General features: G+C 43.9%; 1 protein-coding gene across 1 annotated transcript in view; it reads left to right on the top strand.

The window, feature by feature from the left end:
- Nucleotides 1-17,889, top strand: part of PALLD (palladin, cytoskeletal associated protein) — a 505,650-nt gene that overhangs the window by 132,336 nt on the left and 355,425 nt on the right. The window lies entirely within an intron of this gene.

Raw genomic sequence — 17,889 nt, 5'->3', positions numbered from 1 at the left:
CGTACATTGTATACCCCTGTATGTTGTGGTCTTTAACCGCTTGCCGACTGCTCACAGTATATTTACTGCGGCAGTCAGCCCCTCACAGGCAGAGTGACGTAGGTCTACGTCGCTCGCCTGTGAGGCTCTGGGGAGCGAGCGCGCGCCCGCGGAGGCGCGCTCCCGCTCCCGCGCGGTCACGGACCCCCCCGCGCGTGTGACCAGCGGACCCGATGTCCGCCGGTCACTCGGCGATCGGCGGAAGAGAGGGAGAATGTCAGGCAGCTTGTGTAAACAAGCCACCTGTCATTCTCCTCGCTGTAAAAACACTGATCACATGGATCTACTATGTAGATCCGTTGATCAGTGTCCTTACAGCTCAAGCCACAGCCAATCACAGTAGAAAGCACGCCCCTAGGGATACACACAGCCCCTCCCTCCCAAATAAAGTAAACCCCTTCACTACCAGTGTATTTTTACAGTAACAGTGCATATATATAGCACTGATTACTGTAGAAATGTCACTGGTAACCCCAAAAGTGTCAAAAATGTCAGTCAAGGGTCCAATCTGTCCGCCCCAATGTCGCAGTACCGCAAAAAAAATCGCAGATCGCCGCCATTACACGTTAAAAAAAAAACACCAAAAATGACATAAATCTTTCCCTTTGTTAGTAAACGCGATAACTTTTGCGCAAACCAATCAAAATACGCTTTTTGCGATTTTTTTTACCAAACATAGGTAGCATAAAACAAATTGGCCGAAAATTTTAAAAAATTTTGATTTTTACATTTTTTTGGGGGGGAATTTCATATAAAAAAATGTGAAAAATATTGTTATTTTTGCAAAATGTACGCTCTTTTTTTGTTTATAGCGCAAAAAGTAAAAATCGCACGGGTGATCAAATACCACCAAAAGAAAGCTCTGTTTGTGGGAAAAAAGGACGCCAAATTCGTTTAGATACAGCGTCGCACGACCGCGCAATTGTCTGTTAAAGTCACGCAGTGCCGAATCGCAAAATTCCCCCCTGGTCGTTTAGCAGGAAAATCCTCCGGGGCTTAAGTGGTTAAGGTGTCCATCTAATAGTTTTTTGAAACTATCAATGCTCCCTGCTGATACGACTGCTTGTGGAAGAGAATTCCACATCCTTACCTCTCTTACAGTGAAGAACCCCTTACGCACTTTAAGGTTAAACCGCCTTTCCTCTAGTTTTAGTGAGTGGCCACGTGTCTTATTGTATCCCCTTTCTCTGAATAGTTTGTTCCTTATGCTCGGGTCACCAGTACAGTATTTGTACATTGATATCATATCCCCCCTCAATCGTCTTTTCTCCAGAGAGAAAAGGTTCAGGGCTTGTAGTCTTTCCTCATAGCTGATGTCCTCCATTCCCCTAAATATTTTTGTTGCCCTTCTCTGGACTTTCTCCAGTTCCAGCACATCCTTCCTGAGGACCGGTGCCCAGAACTGGATAGCATACTCCAGATGTGGCCGGACCAGAGTCTTGTAGAGCGGGAGAATAATCTCTTTATTTCTGGAGTGAATCCCCTTTTTTATACAACCCAGTATTCTGTTGGCTTTGCTTGCGGCGGCTTGGCATTGCATGCCACTGCCAAGCTTGTTGTATACCAGTACCCCCAAGTCCTTTTCCATCCTAGACTCACCCAGAGGTTCCCCCCCTAGTGAGTAGCTTGCTTTCTGGTTTCTGGCCCCCAAGTGCATTACTTTACATTTATCAACATTAAACCTCATCTGCCATGTAGTTGCCCACCCCGTTATTTTATTCAGGTCTGCTTGCAAGGTTTCCACATCCTGCATAGAAGATATTGGCATGCCTAGTTTAGTATCATCTGCAAATACTGAGATTGTACTCGATATCCCCTCCTCTAGATCATTTATGAACAAATTAAACAGGATTGGTCCCAGGACAGAACCCTGGGGGACCCCACTTTCCACACCCGCCCAATCCGAGTACTCCCCATTAATCACCACCCTCTGTACTCTCCCCTGGAGCCAGTTCTCTATCCAGGTACTCACCTTCTGATCCATACCTACCTTCCTTAGTTTGTACATTAATCATTTGTGGGGAACGGTGTCAAAGGCCTTTGCAAAGTCCAGATACACAACATCCACAGGCTTACCTTTATCTAGATGGCTGCTCACTTCATCGTAGAAACTTAATATATTGGTTTTGCACGAACGATTTTTCCTGAATCCATGCTGATTACTACTTATAATACCGTTTTCATTACTAAAGTCTTGTATGTGGTCCCTTAACATCCCCTCCAAAATTTTGCAGACTACAGATGTTAGGCTGACTGGCCTATAGTTACCCGGGATATATCTCGGCCCCTTTCTTAAATATTGGTACCACGTTGGCTTTTTTCCAATCAGCTGGCACCATACCCGTCTGTAAACTATCCTTAAAGATCAAGAATAATGGTCTGGCAATCACCTGGCTGAGCTCATTAAGAACCCTCGGGTGCAAGCCATCCGGTCCCGGGGATTTATTTATGTTAAGTTTCTCTAGTTTAGCTCTAAGTCTATCCTCTGTTAGCCATGGCGGCACTTCCTGAGGTGTATTATTTAGTTCGGCCTTACAAGCTGGGTTCGTGTAGCCCCCCAATTCTTTTGTGAAGACTGAAGAGAAGAAATGATTTAACACTTCCGCCTTTTCTCTGTCCTCAGTGGCCATATTTCCTTTATCATCTTTTATGGGGCCAATGTGTTCAGGCCTCGCTTTCTTACTGTTTATATACTTAAAGAACTTCTTGGGGTTCTTTTTGCTCTCCTCCGCTATATGTCTCTCGTGTTCTGTTTTAGCCGCCCTGATTTCGTCTTTACATTTCTTATTACACTCTTTGTAGCGCTTAAATGCTGCCAATGACCCCTCAGTCTTGTATTTTTTGAAGGCCTTTTCTTTAGCACTAATATGCATTTTTATGTTGGAGTTTAGCCACCCAGGGTTTATTTTTGCTCTTTTAAATTTATTTCCCTTTGGAATGCACTGGTCAATCCCCCTGTTTAGTATGCTCTTGAAGCACTCCCATTTTTCCTCCGTGTTCTTTGTTCCCAGGGTTCTATCCCAATTGATATTTTCTAGCAGCAAGCGCAGTTTAGGGAAATTGGCTCTTTTGAAATTCAGCGTCCTTATATTACCCCTCTGCTTCCTATTACTGTAATTAATACTGAAACTTATTGACCTATGGTCACTGTTTCCTAAGTTGTCCTGTATTTCTATATCCGTGATCAGGTCTGTATCGTTGGTAATCAGTAGGTCAAGTACCGCATTGTTTCTTGTCGGTGCACTCACCATCTGACCCATGAAATTGTCCTGCAAAACATTTAGGAACTGCCTAGCCTTGGCTGAGTGCGCGGTTCCTTCTGCCCAGTCTATATCTGGATAATTAAAGTCCCCCATTATAATGACATTTCCCATCCTTGCTGCCAATCCTATCTGTAAAAGGAGGTCCGCCTCACCCTCCTCCCTCTGGTTGGGGGGCCTATAGCATACGCCCAATATTACCTTCCCCGCCGTGCCATCCCTTTGAAGCTCTACCCATAGGGATTCTGCCTCATCCATAGCTCCATTATTAATATCATCCCTCCTATTTACCTGTATGCTGTTCTTAATATACAGACATACCCCTCCCCCTTTTCTACCCTCTCTATCTCTGCGATAAAGGGAATACCCCTGAATGGTCGCCATCCAGTCATGAGAGCTGTCAAACCAAGTCTCAGTTATCCCCACAAAATCTAAGTCCTCCTCAAACATCAGTAGCTCCAGCTCTCCCATCTTGTTGGCCAGGCTTCTGGCATTGGTATACAAACCTCTTAATTTTGATCGGTTACATATATCCTCGTTTGATGTTTTTAGGCTGCTCTCTTGATTTTTCCCCATACCCACCCTGGGTATAGGAGCTCCGAACACCCTACCGCTAATGCCCCCATTTCTGCCCTCTGAAATTTGCTTTCCACTGGCTAATTCTACATCTGTACCCTCCCCCCCATTCCCTAGTTTAAAAGCCCCTCTAACTTTTTGGCCATCCTCGCACCCAGTACGGCTGCACCTACCCCATTTAGGTGCAATCCGTCCCTACCAAAGAGCCGGTGACCGACTGAGAAGTCGGCCCAGTTCTCCAGGAACCCAAAACCCTCCTTACTACACCAGCTCCTCAGCCACTCGTTAACTTCCCTAATCTCCCGCTGCCTCTCTGGTGTGGCTCGAGGTACAGGTAGTATTTCGGAAAATACTACCTTGGAGGTCCTAGTCCTCAACTTAGCGCCTAAGTCCCTGAAATCGTTTAGGACTCTCCGTCTTCCTCTGCCTATGTCATTGGTACCCACGTGTACCATGACAGCTGGGTCTTCCCCAGCCCCACCCAATAATCTGTCCATCCGATCCGCAATGTGCCGAACCCGAGCGCCCGGCAAACAACAGACTGTTCGGCGCACACGGTCTTTGTCACAGATTACACTGTCTGTCCTTCTAATAATTGAGTCCCCTACCACCAGCACCTGTCTTTTCTTTCCCTTTCTCCCGGCCTCACTGGAGGAGTTCTTCCCCTGGCAGCTAGGGGCGTCCCTCTGCTCCAGCAATGCTGGTCCCTGACTGGTTTCCCCAACATCACACAACAGGGCGTATCTATTTGGGTGCTCCAGCCCAGGATCAGCCTCCTTGCCTTGTCCCCTTCTACCCCTCCTAACTGTCACCCCTCTAAACTGCTCTGATGCCTGCACCTCCAATACTCCGCCCACCTCTGTGCAGACCCCTGCCTGCACCTCACTGGTACGATCCTGGCTCTCCTCCGGTATGGACATTCGTCTCAGTGTTGCCAGCTGCTTCCCTAGATTCAGGACCTGAGCTTCCAGGGAAGCAACGTGCTTACATTTTGCGCATTTGTATTCGACTTCGATCACATGTCTGAGGAACGCATACATATTACAAGATGTACACCGAGTCGCATCTCCACACCCGCCGGGCATTGTACCTACTATCTAATCTAATGGGGATTCAGTGATTTAAGTCTATCCTATGTGGCTATTTCCTGGCTTCCTAACTCTACCTTCTCACCCTCTGGTACTCCGCTTCACTCACTTGACACTCAGTTGCACAACACTCACAATCTCACAGCCCGGTCAGTCTCACGACACTCCCAGTCGCACCACCCGGTCAGTCGCACAACTCTCCTGTCGCACACACTCACAGTCTCACAGCCCGATTTAGTTGCAACACACTCACAATCGCACAGCCGGTCAGTCGCACATCACTCTCAGTTGCCCAACACTCAGTTGCACAGCCCAGTCAGTCGCACCACACTCACCAGTCGCAAGGATACTCACCAGACGCACGGACACTCACTAGTCGCAAGGACACTCACCAGTCGCACGGACACTCACCAGTCGCACGGACACTCACCAGTCACAAGGACACTCACCAGTCGCAAGGACACTCACCAGTCGCACGGACACTCACCAGTCGCAAGGATACTCACCAGTCGCAAGGACACTCACCAGTCGCAAGGACACTCACCAGTCGCATGGACACTCACCAGTCGCACGGACACTCACCAGTCGCAAGGACACTCACCAGTCGCGAGATGCTCACCAGTCGCAAGGACACTCACCACTTCTTGCTCTTGATGTGGCTGGGATGTTTTTGGGCAACCAAAGCTTCTGCTGTCCTATTGTACCCCTGATTCATCCATTTTCTTCATGCTTATTTTTTGAGTTATAGTATAAAGCAATAAATCCATGCCCTTACATCAAACGTTTTCTTTACTGGGTTTGGAAAGTCTGAAAGTTTTGTCAAGATGTTCCATTATTTTAGGTACATGAGTATCCATTTCCCATACCTAGCCTTTAGCTCTTCCCTTGGGATTTGTGGTGGCCCACTCATCTTACCTCCTCCCCTACCTGATTATCCATGGCATAATGCAGTGTGGGTATCCTTGTGCAGAACACAACTTATTAGTCCTTGCTCAAGGATTCTCTTGTGTTGTTGGACTTCGTACATTATGCCTCGTACACACGCAACGATTATCGGCCGACCGATCGGCCGACTTTTGTCCAAGTTGTGTTTTGCTGGTTGGAATGTGCCTAGACTGCACACAAATTTTCTCAGCCAACAAAATTCTACTTCAGAAGTGATGTCATGTGCTGGTTTACTTTCCGTGTGTTTTTTCTTCTCTGAGCATGCCCAGTCTTGCTCATCAGATTTTTGTCTGCCGAAATCTGTACTGACTGACGGAAAATCGGCCGTTGTGTTGACGGCCAACAAAAATTTTATAGCCTGCACACCAGATTTTATTCGGCCGAAAAGTCAGAGTCGGTTGTCGAAAGCATCATACTAACAAGCCGAAAATCGGCTGATCGGACGTTGGCCGAAAATTCACGGCCAACTATCGACGCGTGTGTGCGGGGCATTAATGTCTGCACAGGGGTCTGTGAGTCTAGGAAATGAGTCCTTACTACTTATGCCAGAACACCTTTTTCCTTCCTCCTTAGACTCATGCCACTTAGTTGCCACATAGTTGCCTTTTCACTGGCAGACAGGAATAAATTCTGCCCCCACCCCTTTAAAAATGTATAGTAACCGTAGGGGAAACCCCTAACTTCACACTAAGAACCGGTGGTAGCACACCACTAAACCTCTTAATCTATCCTGTAAAATTTTTAGCAGCAACAACATCGCATACAACCAATACATCTATTATTATGCCGAAGGCTCGGTTCACGCTGATGCGACATAGGATCCGACTTGTGAGACCCAAAGTCGGATGACATGTGAAATTCAATGTTTCCCTATGAGAGCTGTGTAAACCGACCAGCCGCCGTTTTATGGCGGCAAGTCGGCTCTATCCTGCTAAACGCTGTACCTGTTCGTCGCTTCGTGGGACCGCTAGCGCATGTCCATTCGCCACAGAGGAAGCTAATTAGTGGGCTTGGCGGGCGCAATCGCGATCGCTCCCCGTGGAGACAGACCGACGGTCTGCCAGTTATGAACGCAGGGATCCTATGTTCCTCAGGTCTCTGTGTTCATGCAGCAAGCCCATCCCCCACACAGCTAGAAAGCACCCCCTAAAGACACATTTAACCCTTTGATCGCCCCCACGGTTAACCCCTTTCCTGCCAGTGTCATTAGTAAAGTAACAGTGCATATTTTTAGCACTGATTACTGTAGTAATGTCACTGATCCACCTAAAAGTTTAAAAAAATGTCAGTTAGGTGTCCAATCTGTCCGCCGCAATGTCGCTTTCCCACTAAAAATCGCTGATCGCCGCCATTCCTAGTAAAAAAAAATTTTAAATAAAAATTATATAAATCTTTCCCCTATTTTTGTAGATGCGATAACTTTTGCACAAACCAATCAATATTCACTTTTACCAAAATTATGTAGCAGAATACAAATTGGCCTAAAATAATGAAAAACATTTTTTTTTTGGGAATGTTATATAGTAGAAAGTAAAAAATATTGTTTCTTTTTCAGAATTGTCGCTCTTTATTTGTTTATAGCGCATAAAATAAAAATCACACAGGTGATCAAATGCCACCAAAAGAAAGTTTTTTTTTGTGGGAAAAAAGGACATTGATTATATTAGAGTACAGTGTCGCACAACCGCACAATTGTCAGTTAAAGTAACGCAGTGCTGTTTCGCAAAAAATGGCCTGGTCATTATGGGGTTAATTCTTCTGGTCCAGAAGTGGTTAAATTGATTGTAAAGTCTTGTTTTTTTTTCCTATTAAAATAACAAACATGTTATACTTTCCTCCTCTGTGCAGTGGTTTTGCACAGAGCAGCACAGATCCTCCTCTGCTCGGGTCCCTGGCTGGAGCTCCTGGCCTCTCCCTCCTATTGAGTGCCCCCACAGCAAGCATCTTGCAGTTCAGCAACCAGTCTGTCTATGACTCATTTACACACTGACAGCAAAGGAAAGAAAAAAAAGAGAGAAAGACATTGTCTAAACCTTAACTTAGCTGAATTTCAAACCACTGCTGCAATCCCTAGGATGACAAAAAAGTCTAATGTGACTTACCTATGCCTGCGAGGACCTCCGCACCTGTCAAACCTAGCAATTAAATGCAGAAGTACCAACACGACACACACAAGTCAGTTTACCTGAGGAAGAGCGTCCACTTACCAACCCCCCCCCCCCCCCTTCCATATTTAATTCACACATATACATTAGGTATAGAAAAGAGTCACACCCCATTAAAATAATCACATTTTGTTGATTTGCAGCCTTAAATAAAGACAGACCCTTTTTTTGTTTTATCCAGCTGTATTTACTCAGTGCAACTTACCATAACATACAAGCAGACATAACATCCAAGTGAAAGATATAACACCAATATGTCAGGAAAAAAAATTGTAAAAATGATCACCCCCCTCTCCTAAAAATGACTTGTAAACTCAATCAGGTGTAGCTAATCACCTACTCAATGGCACACAAAGCCATTTGACTTTCAACTGTGATTAGCTGAGGTCATTTTGATTAGCTCAGCATTAAACAAGCTTTCCTGGAGCATTTCAGTCCCTGCCAGTTCAACTGAAGCAAACCATAACTATGGGTGGCAAGACACTGCCAAAAGATCCCCAGGATAAAGTTGTGGACAGGCACAAGATCGAGATATATAAAACATGCAACAGCCCCCCTAATACCTACAAGAGCCCCATCTCAATCCAGAAGTGTGCACAAGTTCCTCGGCCATCCGGGACTCTCCCTCCTAATTGGCTGAAACACAGCAGCGGTGCCATTGGCCAAACCACGGGGGCCGAACACCTGAATAGACACACAGAGCTGCAGGTCAGCTCCGGTGCCCCCATAGCAAGCTGCTTGCTGTGAGGGCACTCGACAGGAGGGAGAGGCCAGGAGCACTGGCGACGGACCCGAGAAAAGAAGGATCTTGGCTGCTCTGTACAAAACCACTGCACAGTAAGTATAACATGTGGGGTGTTTATCTAGAGCAGGGACTGGAGCACTTGTCAGGATAGAAGGAAAAATGAATGGGGCAAAATACCATCAAATTCTTGAGGAAAATCCGCTCCCCTCTGCCAGAAAGTTGTCAATGGGAAGAAGGTTTACCTTCCAACATGACAATGACCCAAAGCATGCAGCAAAGATGACCACACAGTGGTTGAAGGAGAAAAAGGTGAACTTTCCTTTCATTGCTTAGTCAGAGCCCAGACTTAACCACTTTAGGACCGGAGGATTTTCCTACTTTACGTCCAGGCCACTTTTTGCAACTTGGCACTGTGCGAATTTAACTGACAACTGCGCGGTCGTGCAACGCTGTACCCAAACAAAATTTACGTCCTTTTTTTCTTAGAAACAGAGCTTTCTTTTGGTGGTATTTGATCACCTCTGCGCTTTTCATTTTTTGCAATATTAATAAAAAAAAAGAGCGAAAATTTTTAAAAAATAACAATATTTTTCTATTTTGACAGTTAAAAAATATCCAATATATTAAATTTTTGTCATATATTTAGGCCAAAATGTATTTAGCTACATGTCTTTGACAAAAAAAATTCTCAATGAGCGTATTTTTAACCACTTTAAGACCGGAAGATTTTACCCCATTCCTGACCAGGCCATATTTTGCGATTCGGCACTGCGTTACTTTAACGGACAATTGCGCGGTCGTGCGACACTGTACCCAAATTACATGTATGTCCTTTTTTTCCCACAAACAGAGCTTTCTTTTGGTGGTATTTGATCACCTGTGCGATCTTTGCTTTTTGCGCTATAAACAAAAAAAAGAGCGACAATTTTGAAAAAAATCATATTTTTCACATTTTTTATATGAAATTCCCCCCGAAAAATGTAAAAATCAAACTTTTTTAACATTTTAGGCCAATTTGTTTTCTGCTACATATTTTTGGTTAAAAAATCGCAATAAGCGTATTTTGATTGGTTTGCGCAAAAGTTATCGCAGCTACTAACTACGGGAAAGATTTATGTCATTTATGTCATTTTTATTGTTTTTTTTAACGAGTAATGGCGGCGATCTGCGATTTTTTTTGCGGGACTGCGGCGGACAGATCAGACCCTTGACTGACGTTTTTGACACTTTTGAGTGGACCAGTGACATTACTACAGTAATCAGTGCTATAAATATGCACTGTTACTGTAATAATGACACTGGCAGGGAAGGGGTTAACTTTCTTGGTGATCAAGGGGTTAAATATATGCCTGGTGCTTACTGACGTGTGTGGGGGGAGGGGACTGTGTGACACAGCACAGATCAGATCGCAGGTTTAGCTATGCTGAATCCTGTAATTTGTCCCTGCCTGTCACATAGGAGATCCGCCCGCTTTGTTTACACAAGTGGGCATATTTCCTCACTCGATCCCTGATGATCGGGGAAGAGCGGCGGTGATCACCACCTCTCCTCCCCCTGGCCCGACTCCCGCTGTGTCTGAATACAGCGGGAGCGGGCCTCCGGGCGGCGCGCTCGTGCCGCCCACAAGGGGAGGAGTCCAGCAACGTAGGTCTACGTCGCTGGACGGAATCGTGCCACTTTGCCACAGTACGCTCCATGTGAGCGGTCGGCAAGTGGTTAAAGTTGAAGTAATCTTCAATCTCTGACTTTTACCAATAGGTAAGCCTGTAATAAGGCTCACCTATAGGTTGTGTAAATATCTCCTAAATGTGTACCGTTTAGGAGATATTTACAGTACGTGCAGCCAGTGACATTAATGAAGGATCAGCCACTCCTGAGCCCTGTGTCGTAAACGGCGGCTCCCGCTCACATGCGTGGGAGTGATGTCATTGTTGCTCCGGCCAGTCACAGAGTCTGCGAACCCAGAAGCAAGACAGGTGAAGATGGGAGCGCCCGCAGCTCTGACATCTTGGAGCTGGAATGCTTTGTTTTAAGGTAAGTTTACCTTAATGTGCTAGTATGCGATGCATACTAGCACATTATGACATTACCTTGCACGGTACAAAAAAAAAAAAAAAAACTTCCAGCGGTTTACAGCTGCTTTAAACCCCATTGAAAATCTGTGGAATGACTTGAAGACTGCAGTACACAAACGGTCACCATTTTAACTTTCAAATTTAACTGAACTTGAGCAGTTCTGCAAAGAAGAATGGGCAAATGTAGCAAAATCTAGATGTGCAAAGTTAGTAGTCACATATCCCAACAGACTAAAGGCTGTAATTAAAGTAGAACTATAGGCAAAAATTGTTTTTTTTTCTTCATTTTGGATAGAGCAAGGGAGGGTTATAACCCCTGTCAGATTTTTTTTTTCCCCATCTGTGTCCCATTGCAGAGATTTCCCTTCACTTCCTGTACAATAGCCAAACAGGACGTGAGAAGAAATCCCTGCAAATTAAGGGAATTGTTTGGGGAGCCCAAGGTCACCAGAACTAGTGTCCCCATTGGAAGAGTTCCTCTCTATTACTTTCCTGGGGACAACCCAAAATGTGGGGTTTTCTTTTACTTTCACTTTCAATGATAATGGTAAACAGGACAAATAGAGAAAGGGGAATCTTCTTATACCTCCCTGGCGGTAATCTTGAGTGTGGCTCGGGGTTAATTTTCAGTACCAAAAGCGGTAACCCCGAGCCACACTCGGGGTTACCCTGTAGTGAATCTCACCTTGTCCCTACGATCCCAGGATGTCCTCCCGCTGTGTCCTCCGGCCGATGCCGACATCCGTCTTCCGGGTTCCCTTCACTGAGGGAGCTGCGACACAGGGGGGCAGAACCGGGCGGGAAATTTAAAAAAGTACAAAAAAAAAGGCATGATACATTGTAAACTGTTAGGATTACATTACTGTCAAACCATTTCACCTCAGTTTTGTCCCTAGTGCTTTGTCCAGTGCCCTGCCTGCACTTTTACTGTTTTATTCCTTTTTTTTATAATAATTTTTTTATTAATATTTTATTAATGTATTTCTTCATTAATTTATTAATTTAATTTATCAATGTATTTATTAATTTAATATTAATTTATTAATCATTTTAATTCACTTTTACTGTTTTTATTCCTAAGAATTACAGGCCTACAATATAAAACAACGGATTTCCATGCAAAACAATGTACTGCTTTGACATTCAAAAATACTGACATAATCAGACCACCAGGGAGGTTAACGGGGGCACAGACAACAATAAAAACCGACAGGAGTTCTAATCCCTCACTATTCTATTTAAAAAGAAAAAATATATTTTTTTTCTTTAGGTATACTTTATTTGTCTGGTCAGAGGTGTGTTATGCTGTAGACATTAGAAAATTAGAATTAGAAAATGAGAAAATAAGAGCATTTAAACGTGAAATTTCCTCATAAATGTACTCTTACAAGGGTTAATACATTTTCTTATCTCACTCTTTCAGCCAAGACAATTAGGGTGTTTTCCTATTTAAAAAAAACATAAATGAAGCTGGCTTGTGATTTCAGTGCAAGACACAGTTAGACACAAGTTATTTAGCCACAAGCTAACGTATGGTAACATACCGTCATTGGACCGAGGCTACCTGCAATGGTTCAGTTTGGTTCGTCTTGAAATGCGTCATCATCAGTCAATGGCAGATCTCCATTTCTATCGGAGAGAGAAAAACCTCCAGACAATGTAGTGAGAAAAGACTCCTTTTTGGTGCCAATCTGGGAATTCTCCGCCTGGTTGGACTGGAAGTTGAAGGCAGCTTCTGAATGCTGCATCCAAATAGGTGGCACCAGATGAATATGGATGGTTTTCCCGCAGCAGTCAATTCAAGAACCAGGATGCAGTGGCTCTTCCACCAGATAAGGATTTATTGTGCACAGTCAGGTGGTAGATCTCCGCTGGGCAAATCATTTACCTCAGTTAATACATTTTAGCACATCAAGATAAGAAGGTATCTCTAATTACCATTGACTCATTAATTACTGACCAATCATCTTACAGATCCAAATTTATCCACTTACACATTAATCGCTTCAACACCGGGCACTTTCACCCCCTTCCTGCCAAGGCCAATTTTCAGCTTTCAGCACTGTCACACTTTGAATTGCGCGGTCATGCAACGCCGTACCCAAAATAACCCACCGGGGAACGACATATGAGCTCTGAGACCATTTGCGTCTCTTTCATTTTGAGCGTACTATTGGAAAATTTGTCCAATTACAATGGCGGTGAACTTTTGAATACTGCATGATAATCCATGTGCCCAATTTTGCCAATTTTGGGGATACCTCCCATTTGGGGATACTAAGGAAACTTTGTTTTCCCTCCCTGCTTTTTTACATTGGGGTACCTAGGGAATCAACTGCACATTCATTACAATCAGCTTGGCTGTCACCCTCTCTATGGGTCAACTTTAAGAGGTTGGATGTCTTGGTTCCCCTCCACCTCTGTGCTCGCTTGGGTGGCGTCACCTTTATTGCCTCCACCTTCGGCATAAGAAAGGGTTCAGGTCATCTTAAGAAATGTTCACTCTCGAGAAATGTCTATGAAAACTCCTGAAGAAGCTATTATGAAGATGGGGAAACATGTAGAGTTGATATTTTCGAGTGCATTTTCTTGATTTTATCATTTTATATTGATGTACTGTCTTGTCCTCACCTCCTATGTGTAATAAAATGTACAATTTTTGAGAATTCAGATTTTTCTCCATCATTTTGCACCGTTAAAGTCCCACTTTGCCCCCCTCCATTGTAGCTACTTTAAATAAAGGGATGTGGTGCTTTCTACTTCATCTCTAGCAATATTTCTTTAAAACTTATATTTATAGTATTTTTATTAGTTATTTTTATATATATAAAAGTGTTTTATATAATTTTTTTATATATATTTATCTAAATTAATTATTTTATACAATACTCGTACCTGCTAATGTCATTTTGCGGACTGTGCCCTATGATCAGTCAATTTGATGTTTTTAAGTTTTTGTATTAATATTGTCTATGATCCATATTTGTTTAATTTGTACAATGATGTGCATTCGAATAAATCCATGGATGCTGCACGTTAGGATCTTATATAAATTAAAAAAAATAGTGGCCATATAACAGCTGCCCGCTTTACTGTCCGGTCATTCCTCCATAGGAAGGGCCGGAAGTAGATGGTATGTGTCATCGGCGGAGCGGATGTCCGGACGTAAGTTCCTTTACAGGCGCTGACGTCAGGAAAGCGGAAGTGAGCGAGTCCAGTTTACTTCCGGGTTACGGCGCTGGTGCTTAGTGCGCCTGTGCCGCAGGGGAGATAAATATCGGCCGACCGTGCTTTGCACACACGCTCTCAGTGGAAGTCCTTACGACGAAACGCGTCAGGGCGTATGTGCGCGGTCGCCTGTTACTTCAAATTACGCCGGCCTACGCTATGGTCGCCTGGAGGACAGGATCGGATCTAGTGGTGGACATTGAACGTACATGATTTATTGAATGCCTTCATGCCATTCTTTGTCTGTAAGTAGATACCTTGAGGGGTGTGGGGTCTTATGTGTTATATTTTAACCCAATAAATTGCGGTATTACACTATGTGCCCCCACTCTTCATTTTACATGACATCATGAATGGAGCTTTATGTGAAGGAGATTAAAAGTATATATGGAGTTTGATCATACGAGTTTGGAGACAGCTATATGATGATCAGAGTTTATTCAGAAGGCGAGCTTTGATCATTTGTCTGGTGAGTTCCAAGAGAGAGGGGGGAGCACCGGTGATTGGTGGATTGTTGGTGGCTGATTAAGGAATCCTTCACACCCCTTTCCCTGGGATTTGGATGGTCTCTCACCCATTTTTTGACATCATCCCTCTCGTTTGGGAGTGACCATACCATTTATGTTAATTGATTATGCTTATGAGCGCTGTTAGTGTTGTGGATTTATCTATACGATTTTTGGATTTTCTATTACACCCTTTTTTATAACTATCTTAATATAACAGCAGCTGAGACCTCACTGGTCGTATATGTTTATATATATATATATCTCTGACACAATCAGAGCGCAGGGTGAGTGATTATTTTGCAAGTTTAGCGGGTTGTGCAATTTTTCTTCACTCCTTTATTATTATTATATATATATATATATATATATATATATATATATATATATATATATATATATATATATATATATTTTGTTTTTACTTCCTGCTATAAAACATATCCAATAAAAAAAAAAAATCAAATATCTTCATAAATTTAGGCCAATAAGTATTCTGCTACTTTTTTTTTGGTATAAAGAAATCCCAATATGCGTATATTGATTGGTTTGCATAAAAGTAAATATTTACTGGAATTTTTTTTTTTTTTTTTATACTAGTAATGGCAGCGATCAGCCACTAATAGTGGGACTGTGATACTGAGGTGGACATTCTTACACTAACTGACACTTTTGGCGCTTTGTGGGAACCAGTGACACACAGTGAATACAGTGATCAGTGCTAAATGACACATGTTGGGAAAGGGTTAAACATTGAGGGCGATTAGGGGTTAAATGTGTGCCTAGCCAGTGTTTATGTACACTATGTGTGGTGCTTTCACTAAGAGAAGTAATGGATTTCATTCCTTGCTTTACAGAGGATAAAAATCCATTATATCCCTGCTGACAGGACAGAGTCCTGTCCTGTGTGTGTTCTGGACGATCGGTGGATGCTGGAGGTGATCTACTATGTGACACCCACTGATCATCATCTGCTGTGTTTAACCACAGCATGACCGGGTCGCGCGCGCTCCCTACCCGGAAGTGCTGGATCACCTACCTAATACGTAGCCATGCGCACTTTTATTTTATTAAACAATCCATGTGTGACTCAATTAAAATTAATAGGCATACATTTCCCTCCCATTGATTTAGACTGGACTAGGGTAGACTTGAGCCAAACAGAACTGATCAGCCAGGGTGGAAAATGATTGATCATTTTGCATTGATCAGCAGTCCTGTGATTATTATTATTATTATGCAGGATTTACATAGCGCCGACAGTTTGCGCAGCGCTTTACAACGTGAGGGCAAACAGTACAGTTACAATACAATTCAATACAGGAGGAATCAGAGGGCCCTGCTCGTTAGAGCTTACAATGTAAGAGGGAGGGTCAAGTGATAACTAACTGTAGGGGATGAGCTGATGGAGAAAATAAAAGTACAATCGTTAGGTGTGGGCAGAATAAGCTTTTCTGGAGAGGGATCGCCTAAGGGCTCATGCACATAGGACGTTTTTGCCGCTGCTGTTTTTGGATTCAGTTGTTTTTTCCTGCAGCCAGTAAACTCCCAAGCATGTTATCCTATACTGGGGACCTAAAAGTGGACAGGGTAGGAGATAGTCGGACAGATTGGGGTAGGGAGTTCCAGAGGATGGGAGAGGCTCAGGAGAAGTCCTGGAGGTGAGCATGCAAGGAGATGACACAGGAACTAGAGAGCAGGAGGTCTTGGGAGGAATGAAGAGGACGATTTGGTTGTTATTTTGAGACCAGGCTAGTGATGTAGCTGGGGGCCAAGTTGTGATGGCTTTGTAAATTCTTATTAGCATTTTGAATTTAATTTGTTGGGTGAGTGGCAGCCAATTGAGGAATTGGCAGAGAGGAGTAGCAGACGCTGAGCAGTTTGTAAGGTGGATGAGTCTGGCAGCAGCTTTTATGATAGACTGAAGGAGGTATAGTCTATTTAAAAGTAAGCCAATGAGGAGGGAGTTGCAGTAGGGCTAGGACAAGGGGTGGGTGGGAGGGACGGCTGCCCTGGGCACAATGGTATACTGTAGGGAAGGGGGTGCCTCCTTTCTGTTGCAAGGCTGACAGGAATAGTGTTCTCCTCCAGGGCTTCCCCACTGACAGCAGAAATGTAAACATAACAATGCCAGCAATAGAATTACCTTGTGACCCCGCCCCCTTGTGACATCATCGACCCAGCATGTCCGGTCGGTGAAGTCACAAGGGGACGGGGTCACCCACTGATGCCATCGGGTGAGTCCGATCCTTAGCAATTTAAAAAAAAAGGCAGACAGAGTCCGTGGAAAGCGCTCAACGAGGCCGGAGGTTTTTTTTTTTTTTTGGAGGTGCGGTATGTGTCGTGAGATGGATCTACATTGGGGGACATTGTTTTTATTTTTTAATAAAGGAATTGTCAAAAAATCAATTACTGTCTTTATTAACTTTTTACACAATTTTGGTGAATGTGTAGGGATACTATGTACCCCATACTCATTCACATGGGGGGGCGGGATCTGGGGGGACCCCTTTGTTAATGGGGGTTTCCAGATTCTGATAAGCCCCCCGCACGCAGACCCCCACAACCACTGGCCAGAGTAGAGTTGTGGGCATGAGACCCTTGTCCCCATCAACATGGGGACAAGGTGCTTTGGGGTGGGGAGGCAGAGCCCCATCTGCCCCAAAGCACCCCCCCCCCCCATTGTTGAGGACATGTGGCTGGGTATGGTTTGCTGGGCTACATGCTTGGATAGGAGTCTGGTATGGAATTTGGGGGGGACCCCAAGCTGTTTTTTTTTTTAAATTTTGGCGTGGGGTTCCTCTTAGAAATTATACCAGATCTGAAGGACCTCGTATGGGTTGGGGGGGAGGGGCTCTGTGCTGTTTTTTTTCGTAAGTTTTCTATTGTTGCCATTTTTTGTTTACATTTCAGCTGTCAGTGGGGAAGCCAGCTGGCAGCTGATGACTCATCGGTTGTAATGGACGTTTCGGCTGGCTTCCTGACCCAGTGCTTAACAACCAACTATTCTTCAAAAATTTGGAATTTGTTACCAAATAATAAACAAAATGAAGATTAACGGAAACTAAACGAAATGTAACGCATTCTGAAACCACATTAATTCCGAAACGAAACAAAATTAGTAACACAGCGAACATATACGAAACAATTTGTTCCGTTCTCTACATGTCTACTTATGACAGTGGCCACTTCTCTACTGACTGACACCAACGTCTGTCCTACTGATATGTCCACTGCTTAAGGGCTCTTTCACACTTTTCAG

This window comes from Pelophylax lessonae (assembly GCF_965119305.1).
Source record: "Pelophylax lessonae genome assembly, chromosome: 1".
NCBI lineage: Eukaryota > Metazoa > Chordata > Amphibia > Anura > Ranidae > Pelophylax > Pelophylax lessonae.
This window is presented reverse-complemented; position numbering and strand designations above follow the sequence as displayed.